We start from the raw sequence: 13,397 nt of genomic DNA, 5'->3' as shown, positions 1-13,397 counted from the left end.
GGAGGAGGAGGAGGAGGAGGAGGAGATGGGAATTCTTTTCCATAATTGGGTCACTGGGGAATACTGTCCGTCATTTCATCCTTGACTCCCTTCGGTCTCAGAGAGTCCTATAAATGATCATGTCTGGGGAGATCCAGAGGAAAAAAGAAATCACTCTTATAATCAGAAGCCTTTCATAGGAAGAACTGTCAGTTAAGCATGTAGAGGACAGTTAGTGGTTTTTGGGTCTCCTGGAAGTGAATGTCTTGTTCTTTACAAAGAAGCATTTTAGAACTTTTGCATTTACAATGAACACATTAGTGAGGTCAACCACTGCTTATGCACTTTATCACTTATAAAATGCTCTGCACTTACTAGCTGATTTCCTACTTTTAAAGATTTCCCTGCATGTAGCAATTCCCCTGCAGTTGCAAGGGACCCTGTTTTTCTCAGCCCTTCCTCTGGACCCTTAGCCTGTTCTCTCCTCTTCAGGATGCAGAAGCCTCTTGGACATGGTATTAAGGGCATTAACTTGCTATTTCCTATACTTTATTATACCCAATCTGCAGTGAATTCAGGGCAGGAAACAAAACCCCTTAAGAGATTATTAACGGTTCGAGTGGAAAGAGTAATTCCACTTGCTAAGAGTAAGTACGATGTAGTTATCACTGAATCTGTTTCTCTCCCCAGGGATAATAGGTAGGGCAGGGGAGCCCAGCACACAGAAGAGAGAAAACAGCTGCTTCAGGATTTATGGAGAGAGCTCTTGGCCGTTTGCTAAATGCTATACCTGTTCTAGCTTTCTTTATGTAGTAAATAAAAAAAATTGATATTACAATGGTGGAAAACATTACTGAACCCTTCTTTTGTTGTTGTGAGTTAAACTCTTATAGTTTGTTCTGTAAAATTCTTCATAGAGTAATGTATGGACTAAGACAAAAGAATGTGGCAACTGATTGTTAATAGTTCATGGTTAATAACAATTAGATGAGTTCTCTACAGCACACGGGGTCTTGGGAGTTTGGCTGGAATCCAGTGAACATGATTGATTTTCAGAGCTATGTGGGACTCTCAGTCCTGCAAGTGGGCAGTTTGGAATAAAAGAACTGGCGCTATGAATGCCAATGAGCAAACTAAATAGATTATTACCAGATCTTAACTCCACTTTATGGTGCATGTGCTTCGATTGTCCGCAATAGCATTCTTGGCCCACTTGGGAATAAAACAATTCAGTTGCAGAAACAAGCAGCACAGAGGCCAGTTTATCTGTATAACAAAGGGTACTAACTGGGGCCCACAAAGGCAGTCGGAGATTGCAAAACTAAAACTGTATTTTATGCAGCCAGAGATTGCCAAAATTTGCTCCTTTTCTCTTTACTTATTGATTACTTTTGTGAAGGAGAGACTATTGACATGTGCAGAAGACCGTAACGAGGTGAAATAGTTTTGGGTGGAGTATCTTTGGCAGGTCTTCGTGTTCAGATTTAAGTGGGAACCACTGTGGGCCCTGAAATAGCCTCTCTAACCAGTTTCATCACAGGTTTAATCATCCAAAACACCATTCCCTGTAATTTGACTGAAAAGCAACGAGATAGCAAAAGCTTCAATTCTTGAAAGGGATTTAGCAGCCAGCCAGTTTATGCTTATTAAACAGGTACCTACACCCTCTTCTCCTCTGTCTCTTTACCTCCAACCGCAACTAAATAAATACAGAGGCTTGAACCAAATATGGACGAGAGAGCAGTAGAACCGATCTCACCTGGGGGAAAACAGGTGAAAACACATGAAGCATGGCTTGATGGTCCTACGGAAGTCCTGGTCTTAGGCTGAGGACACGGAAAGTGAGTCCTCTGCTTTCCTGGAGGACAGCCAAGGGTGTGCTGTGGCCCAGTATCTCAGATAGAACCAAGTGCTAGGTGAATGGAGACTTGGCCCTTGGGGCCTCTGCTTCACTGTGAGAGCGTGGAGGACACTCTCAACCCCTCTGAGCCTGGGTCCCTGGCGTGAAACTGAGTTTGCTTTCAGCTTCCTTACACATTTTCCTGACAAGAAAACTTTCAAATTTAAGATTAAGATCCTTTGAAGACTCTGTTCACATCGAGGGATCTTAACTTTTAGACTTTGGTTTTTAGCAGACATTCAGTTTTTCAAGAAACTATATTGACAACAACTTGGAAGGCCAGATGTTTCTGGAAGTGCATCGTTCATAGGTAAGGAAGGCACTGTCCTTCAGATAGGCCTACATTATCAAACCAGTCTCCACTTTAACTGTGTACATTATGTCATTCACTTTTTTTAAAAAAACAGATACAAACCTGGGTGTGTGTATGTCAGCCAGATAGACACTTGCTGTCTGCTTTGCAAGAGTCATCTCCTTTGCTGTAATAAGGGATCGCATTGCATCAGCCTGTACTGACCCACGGCATTGCCTTGGTCCTCCTCTCTGTTCCCTCCCCTGCACTGGCTTCCTGGGGCTGCCTTCATCTCTTCTCTGCTGCACCCTTGCTGCAACCCGTGCCTTCCTTTAGTCCTCCAGACATCAGCAATGGAGCCCAGGGGAGCAAGCATGCACTCAGTGTTCCAAGCTGTTAGAAGGGCAACCAGTAGCCCAAGGGAGAAATGTACCAGCTGGGTCCACGTGGAGGGCTCCTGCTTGTGGGAAAGAGGGTAATGACAGGGAGCATTCAGCAGCTGCTCTTCTCGCCCCACCCCCTGCTCAGGTCCTGGATAGGGAACTGTGGCTCAGAGCAGGGGAGGGACATATGAAGGGAAGGCAGGGAGCTGCAGGCCGCCAGTGTGTGTGTGCTGAGGTTGGCCAGAACCCCTCGTTTTTCTCTGTGAGCTCTTTTACAGTTCCATCTCTTTGGGGGTGTTTAAGCTCCTGGTGACAGATACAGGACTTTTGATTTTTCTTGGTGGGATAAAGACCTCCTTCTCCTGTCATTCATCGGAACGAACCTGTCTTCAGATCGTGTTGAAACTCCTCTTTGTCACATCCCTCAGACCATAAGGAAAAGGCAGATTCACCTGATGATTGAGACCAACCCGTCCACTCAGTGCTCTTAGCTAAGTGACTCCCACCATGAGCCCTGGAGCAGCATTGCGGTGCTGGCTGCCTGTTACTCCAATGACTTCATTTAATAAACCAGCTGTCAGCACGTTAATCCTCAGTCAAGTGGAAGGATGAGGATCCTTGTTTGCCGTGACTGGGCGACATGGATGGCTAACAAAATCTTCTCATGCCTTAGGATTTATTTTCATTAACGGTCTAAATTGATTAAATTTTTTTTTGACAAGAGCACCTGACTGACAGCAACTTTATGGGTTTTCCTGATGAGGGTTTCTTACAAGGATACTGTTTGAATCACTCAGCCTGACTTTACATTAGGGTTTATGCTGATGTGCACTTCCTATGTGGTCTCTAATCCTTCAGCCTCCTCTGCTCCTGTTCTGTGCTTGGCCCTGTCAATCCAACATGCTGGGAGTTCTCCATGTATATGTTGTTTACAAGGGGTGTAGAGTAACCAGCCTCTCAGAGGGAGGCGGTGTAAGGAATGCTTTGCCCTGTTAAGAGTCCAAGGTGGAACCGTGTTGCATTCTTGGTAGTTTTCAGAGCTCTGGTCAGACTGGTGGATTCTGATGTGACTTTGAACCATTTTCCTCCCCTCTCCTCTACTTCCAACCCAGCGCCAGCTGCACAGTTGCCCTGCATGGAGGTTTGAAGGTGAAAGAGTCAGAAGGCTGAGAGTCTGTTTCGAAACACACAAAGGTTGTCTCTCTCTTCTTGAAACAAGAGTTCATCTGAGTTCTTGGAAAAGCAGATGTCAAAATAGGATGAACCATGCACAGGTGTGATTGGAGGAGACACCTGTGTGAGAGAATGTGTAGAGAGAGCCGGGGAAGTTGGCCTGTGTTGCAGGTCAGACCCCAGTGAGGGAGGCAGGGAAGTTGGGTGGTCACTGTCTAGACCACAGTCAAGGAAGGCTCAGCAAGGTGTCTGGGAGCCCCAGAGGGAAGCTGGCCCCTGGCCTGGCCAATGTCCTGTCTTCACACCTTGCTGCACTCAGCCAGGGGATGCGAAGCACAGCTGGCAGGATTTCAGACTGCAGCTTTGGGAGCCCGAGTGAGTGACCGGAAGCTGGCGTGGGAGCTCTGTGCTTTCCCACGGCTGCCATCGTCCGTGTCCAGACCTAAGCCACGTGCCAATGCGGGAAGAAGCAGGCTGAAAGATTACGACTACAGGCCAAATGAAGAATGAAGCAATGCAGGGTGCTCCAGCTTCCTGTCAGGGAGAATATGGCCTCTGAGTGTCGCCTAGGAAGGCTGCTCTGGCACCACCCACTAGCAGGTTATTTTCCTTAAATAACCTTCACACTTCCCCAGGACTGACAGTGTGAGTAATAGCTGAACAGAGTTGATCTTAAACCAGTCTCTCATACCAAGTAGTTTAGCTGCTTCCAGAGGAGAGGAGGATGTAATTATCAGGGTCCTGACCAGTCCAGGGTAGGGCTGCCCAGAAGGGATCTCACAGGTGGGGAAGGGAGTGCACAAGGGCCTGAGAAACAGCTAAAAGTTGCAGGCTAAGAAAGTAGTGCAGGGACTCCATCCCTCCCCACAGCTGAACCATAGGCTCTAAGTGTCTTCCTAAGCCACTGTTTCTCTCTCCTCCGTGTATTCTCTATCTGCAGGCAATTCATTCTGTCTCACATCAACCACTAACCAGATTGCTCTCTTGAAAACCCTTCAATGGACTCCATACCCACCTTCAGGGTGGTGTCCTTGCATAATGTTGAGGGCCCTCTTCAAAGGGTTGCTCAACCCTGCAGGCTGCTTTTCAGTCCTTGACTTTCACTGGCAAAACTCCCAGGTCCAACTCGTGTCTCAGGAGACCTGTCATGCCTTTGATTGTTTGCTGCTGTCCTTTCCAATGAACTCCTAGGTTTCCCTCCCCATTTAGCACTGGGGCCAAGAGAAGACACGTAGTTCCCTAAAGCACAGCAGGGAGGAGGCTGATGTGTGGATCTGACAGGATCTCAGGCTCCTTGAGCTAGGAGGGGGATTCTATGCAGAGGGCTCCTGAGTAGGGGTGGCTGCTTTTGGGGTGCTCAGTGGCTCTTTTTGTGGCTCCCAAATGGTTACTGTTGTCAAAGACTATTTCTTCCTCTCACTTCCCAGAGGACCCTGCAAATCTCTGCATTGCTTGGGTTGCAGCCTAGAAGAGCTGTGTCCTGGAAGAGTAGGGTCTACCACTCATCTCAAACTGGCCACTGCATTTTATTTATTCATCTCTTGTTTTAAAGAGAAAGAAAAAAAAAATAATGATACAGAATTTCAATACAAGATAATAGGAAATTAAAAATGCTCTTGTATAACATGTTATCTTCAAAGTAGTTGCTGAGATTACAAGATGAAGGCATGCAAAACTGATCAAACAGTATAAATACAGGGCAGGTGAGAGCTCAGCAGACTAAGTGCTTGCTTAGGCAAGCACAGGGACCAGGGTTTGATCCCTGGTATCACATGCTACGCAGGCCCTGCCCCCAGGCCCATGGAGCCAGCCACCGAGTCTGTGCATGGTAGTGCACTCCTGTAATCCCAGCTCTGGGGAGGCTGAAACCAGAAGGATCATTACGAGTTCAAGCTGTGTAGTGAGACCTGTAACAAATGCATGAAAACCCAAAACAAAACAATATAAATAAAAAGTGTTTTAATGTAGTGCTCTGGACAGCTGGCTGTGTGAAGGCCATGTCCCTTTAGTACAGCATCCTCTTTACGACCTCTGCCACTCACAGTGATGTGGCCTCACTCTGGTCAGCTGTGTGACAACCTCCTTCATAAACACTGGCAAGGGACATTTTGTCCACAGTTGCACAATCTCCTGTTCTGTCTCTTGAGATGTCTGGGCCTCTTGAAATGCTGGTTGCTCCATTTTTCTCCAAGCAATTCTGATTCAGTGGATCAGCAGTTCCATTGGTGACAGAGCAGCCTGAACTTTCATCATGGTTCTCTATGCTCATATTGATGAGGACGAGCTGGGCTCAGTGCATAGGGCTCATCTTCCAAAGAGAAATGTAGGTGCCCAAGGCAGGTGTGGAGGACACTTACAAGTAGAAAGTGAGAGTGTGGTGCTTATATATAAATTCAGGGACCTGGGCTGGTTGTGGCACAGGTTTTAGGTATTTACATCCACTGCTTGGATAGCCTGACTGTTGTATTTCTCATTTGGAATAGAAATCTTTACTTTTCTTTCACAGATGAGGATGGAACTGAGGGCTGTACACCTACTAGGTAAGTGTTCTCCTGCTGAGATACATCCTCAGCCCTGTCAAAGATGTGTTTAGTATTGAAAAACGGAGATGGAATGACCTGGGGAATGCAAAGTCCTCTTGGGCTTTAGCATTTTACCCCAAGTTTGATATCTCTGCATTGAAAAGAAGAATAATTTTCCTGGATTATGTTAAATTTACTTAGTGCACACACACCTTCTAGAAAGACCAATGTGTTTTCATTTTTACATGCCCTGATCAAAATACTAATGATTATCAAGAACAGGAGTAAATGATCTCATAATCTCTTTAATACAAATAATTAATTAGTAAATTGCTGCCAATTTTAAATGAGCTATGCACCCATAGTTAATGTAAATACAAACTTGCTGGGATAAAAATCTATTGTTATGGTTGCATTTTACAATGAAATCTTTAATGAAAAGCAAATTGCTTTATGTAGCACATTTACTGAATTGTATTTGCTCCAGTGAGATTTTATCTCTGTTGTTTGGCATGTGATGGAGAGCAACTAGCTTCTAATTTTAGGAAAAAAAGAATAATGGGGAGACTTTCTATAATAATTTTTAAGGATGAGACATCAATTTTACTCTGCAGGGCATTTACAAAAATCATGATGCTGGGAATTTATTTAAAAAAAAAAACCTGAAAGAAACATATACCATAAATGTGGCACTGTACTATGCTAGAGATTCAATCTGTATTTTCATTCTGTTCTGGCAAAAAGAGGGTCAGAAAGATATTGTGGTTGTCTTGAGAAGAATACATTTCGAATGAACATATCTACTCTTTCTTGCAGCCCCCACGAGGATATCTGGGACTCCTTGAGACGTGAAGAGATATGAAGATTGGCTCCATTTTCCAGGAAAAGGATGGAACCGGCACTGGGGAACAGGGTCTGGGAGAAGAAACTATTAACTTCCTGGGTAGAGGCTGGGGCTGCAGGTGCTTGAGGCAGGTGATAGCTGCACCCACCTGGATCCCTCTTTTTGGGGCCTGCAGGCACAGAGGATGGGAGACGGGAGCAGCCGCAGTGATGACGCGTGTCCTGCTAGGCTGTGCAGCAAGAGCTGGGGCAGAGGACTCCAGCTGGCACCATGGTCCGGCTTGTCCCTCATGGTTGGATGGGATCTGCTCCCAAGGCTCTTGGGGGTTCCTTCAGGTGGTGGTACACAGTGCTCCCTTCAGAGCAGGCGTAGGAGGGTGCATTATCCATATGTGGAAAGTAGCTGAATCCTGCCAGGGCCCCTGAGGATGAGTGGTGAGTCAGAAAGGCTGGCTTGTTTCTGTTATATATTGCTGAGTGGTGAGGCCAGGTTTTCTGACATTATAGTCACTGGGATGAAGACCAAATGGACTTTCCTTAGGGGCCTTTCAAATGGAAAAGTCTTGTTTATTTGTGGTGGATTTTGGATTTTGTGTGGTCCTGTCTGTAGGGAGTAGGGGGAGGGCGAGGAAGAACAGTTGAGGATTATAGCAAGGTGATTCCCCTACTGGGATTGTCTCTTCACTCATCTGCTAAAATCCAGGTGGATCCTTCATTGTTTCTGCTGCTCATGGTTAGCTAGAATTTGTCTAAGGCACATAAAAAATGTGAAGATCAGCTGCATTATCCTTTATGCTTGATTTCATGAGAATTAATTATAGGAAAAATATATGCTGTGACATACTCTTTCTATCCCACTGAGAGTGGAATCTTTGTAGCACTTTGTGCTGTGAATAGAACTCAGTCGTTCTCCTCTGTGCTGTTAAATGGTATTATAGTCCTGTGCATGGTCGCATTGCACATAATTACAAGCCTGTTGAATTCTGCATTTAAGCCCCGTTTCGGGTGATGGTGGGGGAGATGTGGAGCTCAGCTTTCTTTCAATTACAAAGGATTAAACTTGGCACTCAAGGTTTTGTGTAGAACTAGTGCTAGCTATTAATGCATGTTCTGACCAAGGGTGTGAAGAAAAATCAATTCTGTTCTGAGTATTCAGTCTATAGGCACTAGTACTGGAGGACTAGGTTTATGGAAAGAGACAATGTCCTTTCTGATGCAGGCAGGGCTCTCACCTGATTGGTCTGTATCCATTTCATTCCAGCTGTCAAAATATGTTGGATATTGCATCTGTACCCTTCCCCCCATGTAGGGCAGATTATCGAGCTGTAACCCAGGATATCATGTCTAGCCATGAGAATAAGTGCCAACTGACATGTCTAAAATTTATGGGCAGCTGATGAAGTGTAATAGATTTATAAGGAGCTACCCTCAGGCTTCATCAAATGAGGCAACCGAGTACTGTTGAAATTATTGTTTTATTTATAGTCCATTAACTTTCCAAAGAGCAGATTGCCAAACTAGGGGCAATCACCTGGGACCACACTTGAGTCAGTACCCCTCTTTACTTGTGACCCTTTCTGCATAGAGCCCTGTCTTGTGCATGTGGCCTTCTGGTCCAGTCCTGTCTTCATGACTTGGATATGTCAGCTTGTTAGGCCGGTGTTTGCAAAATTGAACATGTGGTTTCACATAAGATCATGGAAATTGACCCCCTTGTCACCTTTGAGTCTTTCATTTCAAATTTTGTGTCCTACATCGAATTTCTGAGATATACCACTCTGTCTAGAAAGCCTGAGAATTGGGAAGAAGATGGGAAAAGATGAAAAGCTTCAGGGTTTATGTAACAGCAATAAAGTTGGAGATTGCATTTCTCTCCTCGTCCAAGTTTCCTGGGCTTTTGTAAACAATACTTGCCTAAGAATAGCCTGTCATATGCAGAAGATCTGCCCTGAGCAATTATCTCAAATGTATAATTATGACTTACAATAATAATAATAATAATAATAATAACAACAATCATTCAGATAACAGTTGTGATGTAGTGGGTGCAACAGCCATACACTGCCCTCCAGCTTGGATGTTTTCGCATGCATTATCTCACTTAGTGTTCAGAACCTGTGAGTGGGCATTCTTTCCTACCTTTTAAGATAAACAACCTGAGGCTCAGAGACTTAGTAACTGGCCCAAGTTTGCATAGCTTAGCCCTGTCCAGCCCCAAAGTCCTCGATCTACCCTTGGACCGTGTAGCCTCCCAAAGAAACCCAACGGTCCACCCATCTGGTCCTTTTGCTAAAGTCAGTGTCTCATTGCTCCAACTTTGCATGCCAAGTTCATATTTCCTTTATAGTTCTCTTGTTCATCCTTCTGTCAAGGTTATCTTGGGTACAGAAAGTTTTTTAAATTTTTCAACCACCTGTCACCCGAGGAATGTTATGAACTCTGACAGTGTCTGAAGTGTCCTGCGCTTTGCATGCAAACAACTCTATCTACTTTATAATTAGAAGTGAAATGATTTAAAATGGTTTCCACACGGCATAGCTTTCAAAGCAGTCCCAGTTATGTATAATGTTGCATAAACAGATAATCAGGGGTTAGTGCTAGAGAGCACAGTTCCTGCCTCCTAATTGGCATGAAGTGGGAACATCTGCTCTGCGTGAAGCCTGGGTCAGGCTGCCCTCTCAACTGTGACCTCCTGTGGTTGGGACTGACTGGCCCTGTGTTACATAAGACTTCACAGGAGTACTGGAAGTGGGGACAGAATCAATTTGAGGAAAAAGCCTAATTGGATTGAATCCTTCCTTCACCATCAGAAATTATTTTGGGGTTGGTAGCTTGTTTTGTAAAATAAGTACTTCCCTAGCAGAGGTGGAAATTTTTGCCTTGGGTGCAAGTCTTACTAATTTCACTGGAAAGGCTCTTACTGAGATGAGCCCTTCTATGAACCTGGTGCCTTTTCTTACTTAAGATGAATTATGCAAACTGGAGAATGTGGAGCATTGTATTTGACAAATTTTGTTCTAATCCTTTCCTCTATTATTGTTATTATTATAATTAAATTCCAAAATGGGATGGAAGTTGTGGGGATGGAAAAATTAAGCAACCTTTCGGGCCTGGGGCTGAGGATTCCCTGGAAAATGTTACTGGTTTTCTAGAAGACTCCTTTATTCCAGGTGTGCCTAGGATCTGATCCTGGGATGCCTTGCTTAAGAAATACTTGAGCTTTATTTATTTTATTTTTTGCAGTACCAGGGATTGAACTCAGAGCCCTGCGCTTGCCAGGCAAGTGCTTATTTTACTGAGCTATCTCCCCGGTCCCAATGCTTGAGTTTTAGAGAAGGCACTGGGTTATGTTTGTGACAGAGGCTGAGAATTCTTATGGAATATTATCAGGGTTGCAGCAATCTCATTTCTTCCTTTCTTCAGCAAATCTAAGTTCTACTGATCCTTGGAATGATGGCGTTGGGTTCTATATTTTCCAGATTCTTTTTTGCCATGGTTGGTCTTTACTAAGCTAATTAATCAATCTCATTCTCTTTAATTTAATATTTTTTTCTGGTCTGTACTTTTTCTTTTTTCTTTTTTTTTTTTTTAAATTCAAGACAATTTAATAGAGATACTTTAGCATATAACATCAGTGAGATCTTTATTCTCAGGTAGCTTGCAATCTAACTTACAAGAAATACAACATACAATGCCAGGCTGCTGAGTAGTAATTATTGTAATGAATTTTCATGGTTCTTCTACTCATAGTCACTTTTAGGGACTATAAATACAATTGACAACTAAAAATAAAGTATCTGTTTTATCTCTGTCTTTGGTATTCTCAGCTGCATGCTTTCTCTATCTCTGCCTCTTCTCCAGTCCCCCTTTCTTCTCTTGCATCCTTTCCAACCAGCTCCTGAACTTTTTTTCCCCATAATTTTATTGATAAACAAATAGCAATGAGACAGTTGCAAATCAAATCGGTAGGACAGTTTCAATAATTAACACACTGCATACATTCTTCCTAGTGGTTAATTGCTGTACAAGAATCATTTTATTCATTAAGAGATTGTAACTATATATCTATCCAAACCACTTTGAATACACAGATACAATCGTCTGTATACCCTCTTTTTGTTAAGTTCCGTTATTTGAATAATTATAGGTGTGTAAACTCAGCAAAATATTCTAAAAGAGTCCAGTAGCCCATAATAGTATTGGGTCTTCTGCTTGACTGGCAATGTCAGAAATTGTTGACCTGAGTCGGCCATTTAATTTAATATTTGAATGAGTAACTACTTGTGCCAGCTATTGGTCTAGATCTGCTCTGTAGGTTGCAAACATGAAGCAAGTTTAAGTCTTTCCCTAAAGGGTTTACAGTCTAATAGGGCAGAAGTGCAGAATGGCTGGGGATGGGAAAGGTTACAGGTAAACAGGCAGTTCTGGTGGTGTGCGAAGAAGGTAGGAAGGAAGCAATGAAATGCAGTGTATGAGGAGCTGAGCAGCATCCCCAAAGGTCCTCTTCATGAGAGCAGAGAGCCCTTGAGAAGCTTCTTCTTGGTTCTCTCCATGCATAACGCCTACTGGAGGCAGTGGAACATTTTATTTCTCTTTCTTTCCTAGTGGCCAGGAAAAGGATTTCGATAGCAGTTTTACAATGGGCTGGAGAGTTGGTGAGTGCCACCCAGGAGAATGAGGCCGGAAGGAAGAGGCCCGTGGTGACTGTGGCTTCTGGCTCAGGGAGAGGGCAGGGCTCTGACTCAGGGACCATGGCCAGGAGAGGCTTGCTTCACTAGTAACTTTAAAGAACATACAATTTGAGTATCACAAGTTTGTATAAATTTGTTTTTCAAAAAAAAGGGAGGGGCTGAAGAGATAGCTCAGTAGGATAAGCACTTGCCTTGCAAGCTCAAGGGCCTGAGTTCAATCCCCGGTTCTGAGAAAAAAAAAAAAAAGGAGAGGACTACATTCTGTGCCATTGGATCCTACTCAGCAATTAAAGTAACTGAATTATTGATACACAGAGCAACTGGATGCATCTGAGAGCAAAAGTGTTGAGTGAAGCAAGTAATCCCAAGTATGACTCTGATATAGAACCCTCTTAAAATAGCAAATCAGAGATGGAGGAGAAATTAAGGGTAGTCAGGTGTAGTAGGGGGAGGGTGGGATAGAAACAAGGGAGGTAGTTACAGAAGGATAATGTGATGGATCCCTGCAGTGGTGGAACTGTTCTACATCTTCATTATAGAGTTGAGCACGCCAGCCTTCACACATGATAAATATGCACAACAGCAAACACACACACACACACACACACACACACAAGTAAAAATGAGAAAATTGGAATAAAATCAATAGATGGTATCATTGTCATTTTCCTGGTTGAGACATTGTACCCTAGCTCAATAATATGGCACAGTTAGCAAAATTGGGTAAAGGGCACGTGATTATTTCTTTGTAATACTCATTACTGCCACATATAAATCTTTTTTTAAAATGTATTTAGTACAGGGTCATCAGGGTCTTACTACGCAGATTGGACTCATAGTGATCCTCCTGTTTTCAGGCTCCCAAGTGCTGGAATTACAGGCGTGTACCACCACACCCAGTCTCAGTCGCTATCTCAGCATGCCCTGGGGGCGGAGCTGGCAGGACATGCTGGAGATTGAACCCCGGTCCCTGCATTTGCCTAAGCAGACACTTTAATCTGCTGAACTATCTGGCTGGCCCTTCACTGCATATAAATCTATGAGTATCTCAAAACAAAGAGTTTAATTTAAAATGTAAAAGAAGGTGCTTGTGAGCTTCTTCAAGCCTGTGACTTCCTCATGTTTGCTATGTCTGTTACCTCCCCTGCCCAAGGTTTCCTCTTATGGATTTAGGGGTTGGAGGTAAAGTCCTAAAGTGAATAGGCTCAGTATCTATCTCTTAGGGCAGCAGGGTAGCGGAGACCAAGAAGAGGGGGTGAGGTAAGAAGAGTGAGAATCTTGGGTAGAAGGAACATCAAGTGAGAAGCTGAGTAGGAGGTTTGGGGGCTTCTGCAGAGGAAAAGAGAATTTGGAGTCTTGGTGGAGGAAGACCTCTGGGGCTTCTGAATCCAAATGGGAGGTGAGTGCCAAGGAGGATCTGCAGAGAAGAGAGTTACTTCTGGCACAGTGGGTTGAGGCCAGCTGGCCCCACAGAGGTAGCTGAGTGTCATTTGAGCCCTCAAAGACAGTGGAGAATTGAACAGATAAAATTCAAAGTGACAGAGAATAAGTAAAGTTGTAAGCATAGGAAAGAATGGAGGTTTTTTTTTTTTTTTTTTTTTTAAAAAGGGAGGG

The sequence above is a fragment of the Octodon degus genome, unplaced genomic scaffold (assembly GCF_000260255.1).
Source record: "Octodon degus isolate 3935 unplaced genomic scaffold, OctDeg1.0 scaffold00096, whole genome shotgun sequence".
Lineage (NCBI taxonomy): Eukaryota > Metazoa > Chordata > Mammalia > Rodentia > Octodontidae > Octodon > Octodon degus.
The sequence above is the reverse complement of the archived record's forward strand: the minus strand, read 5'-3'. Positions refer to the sequence as shown.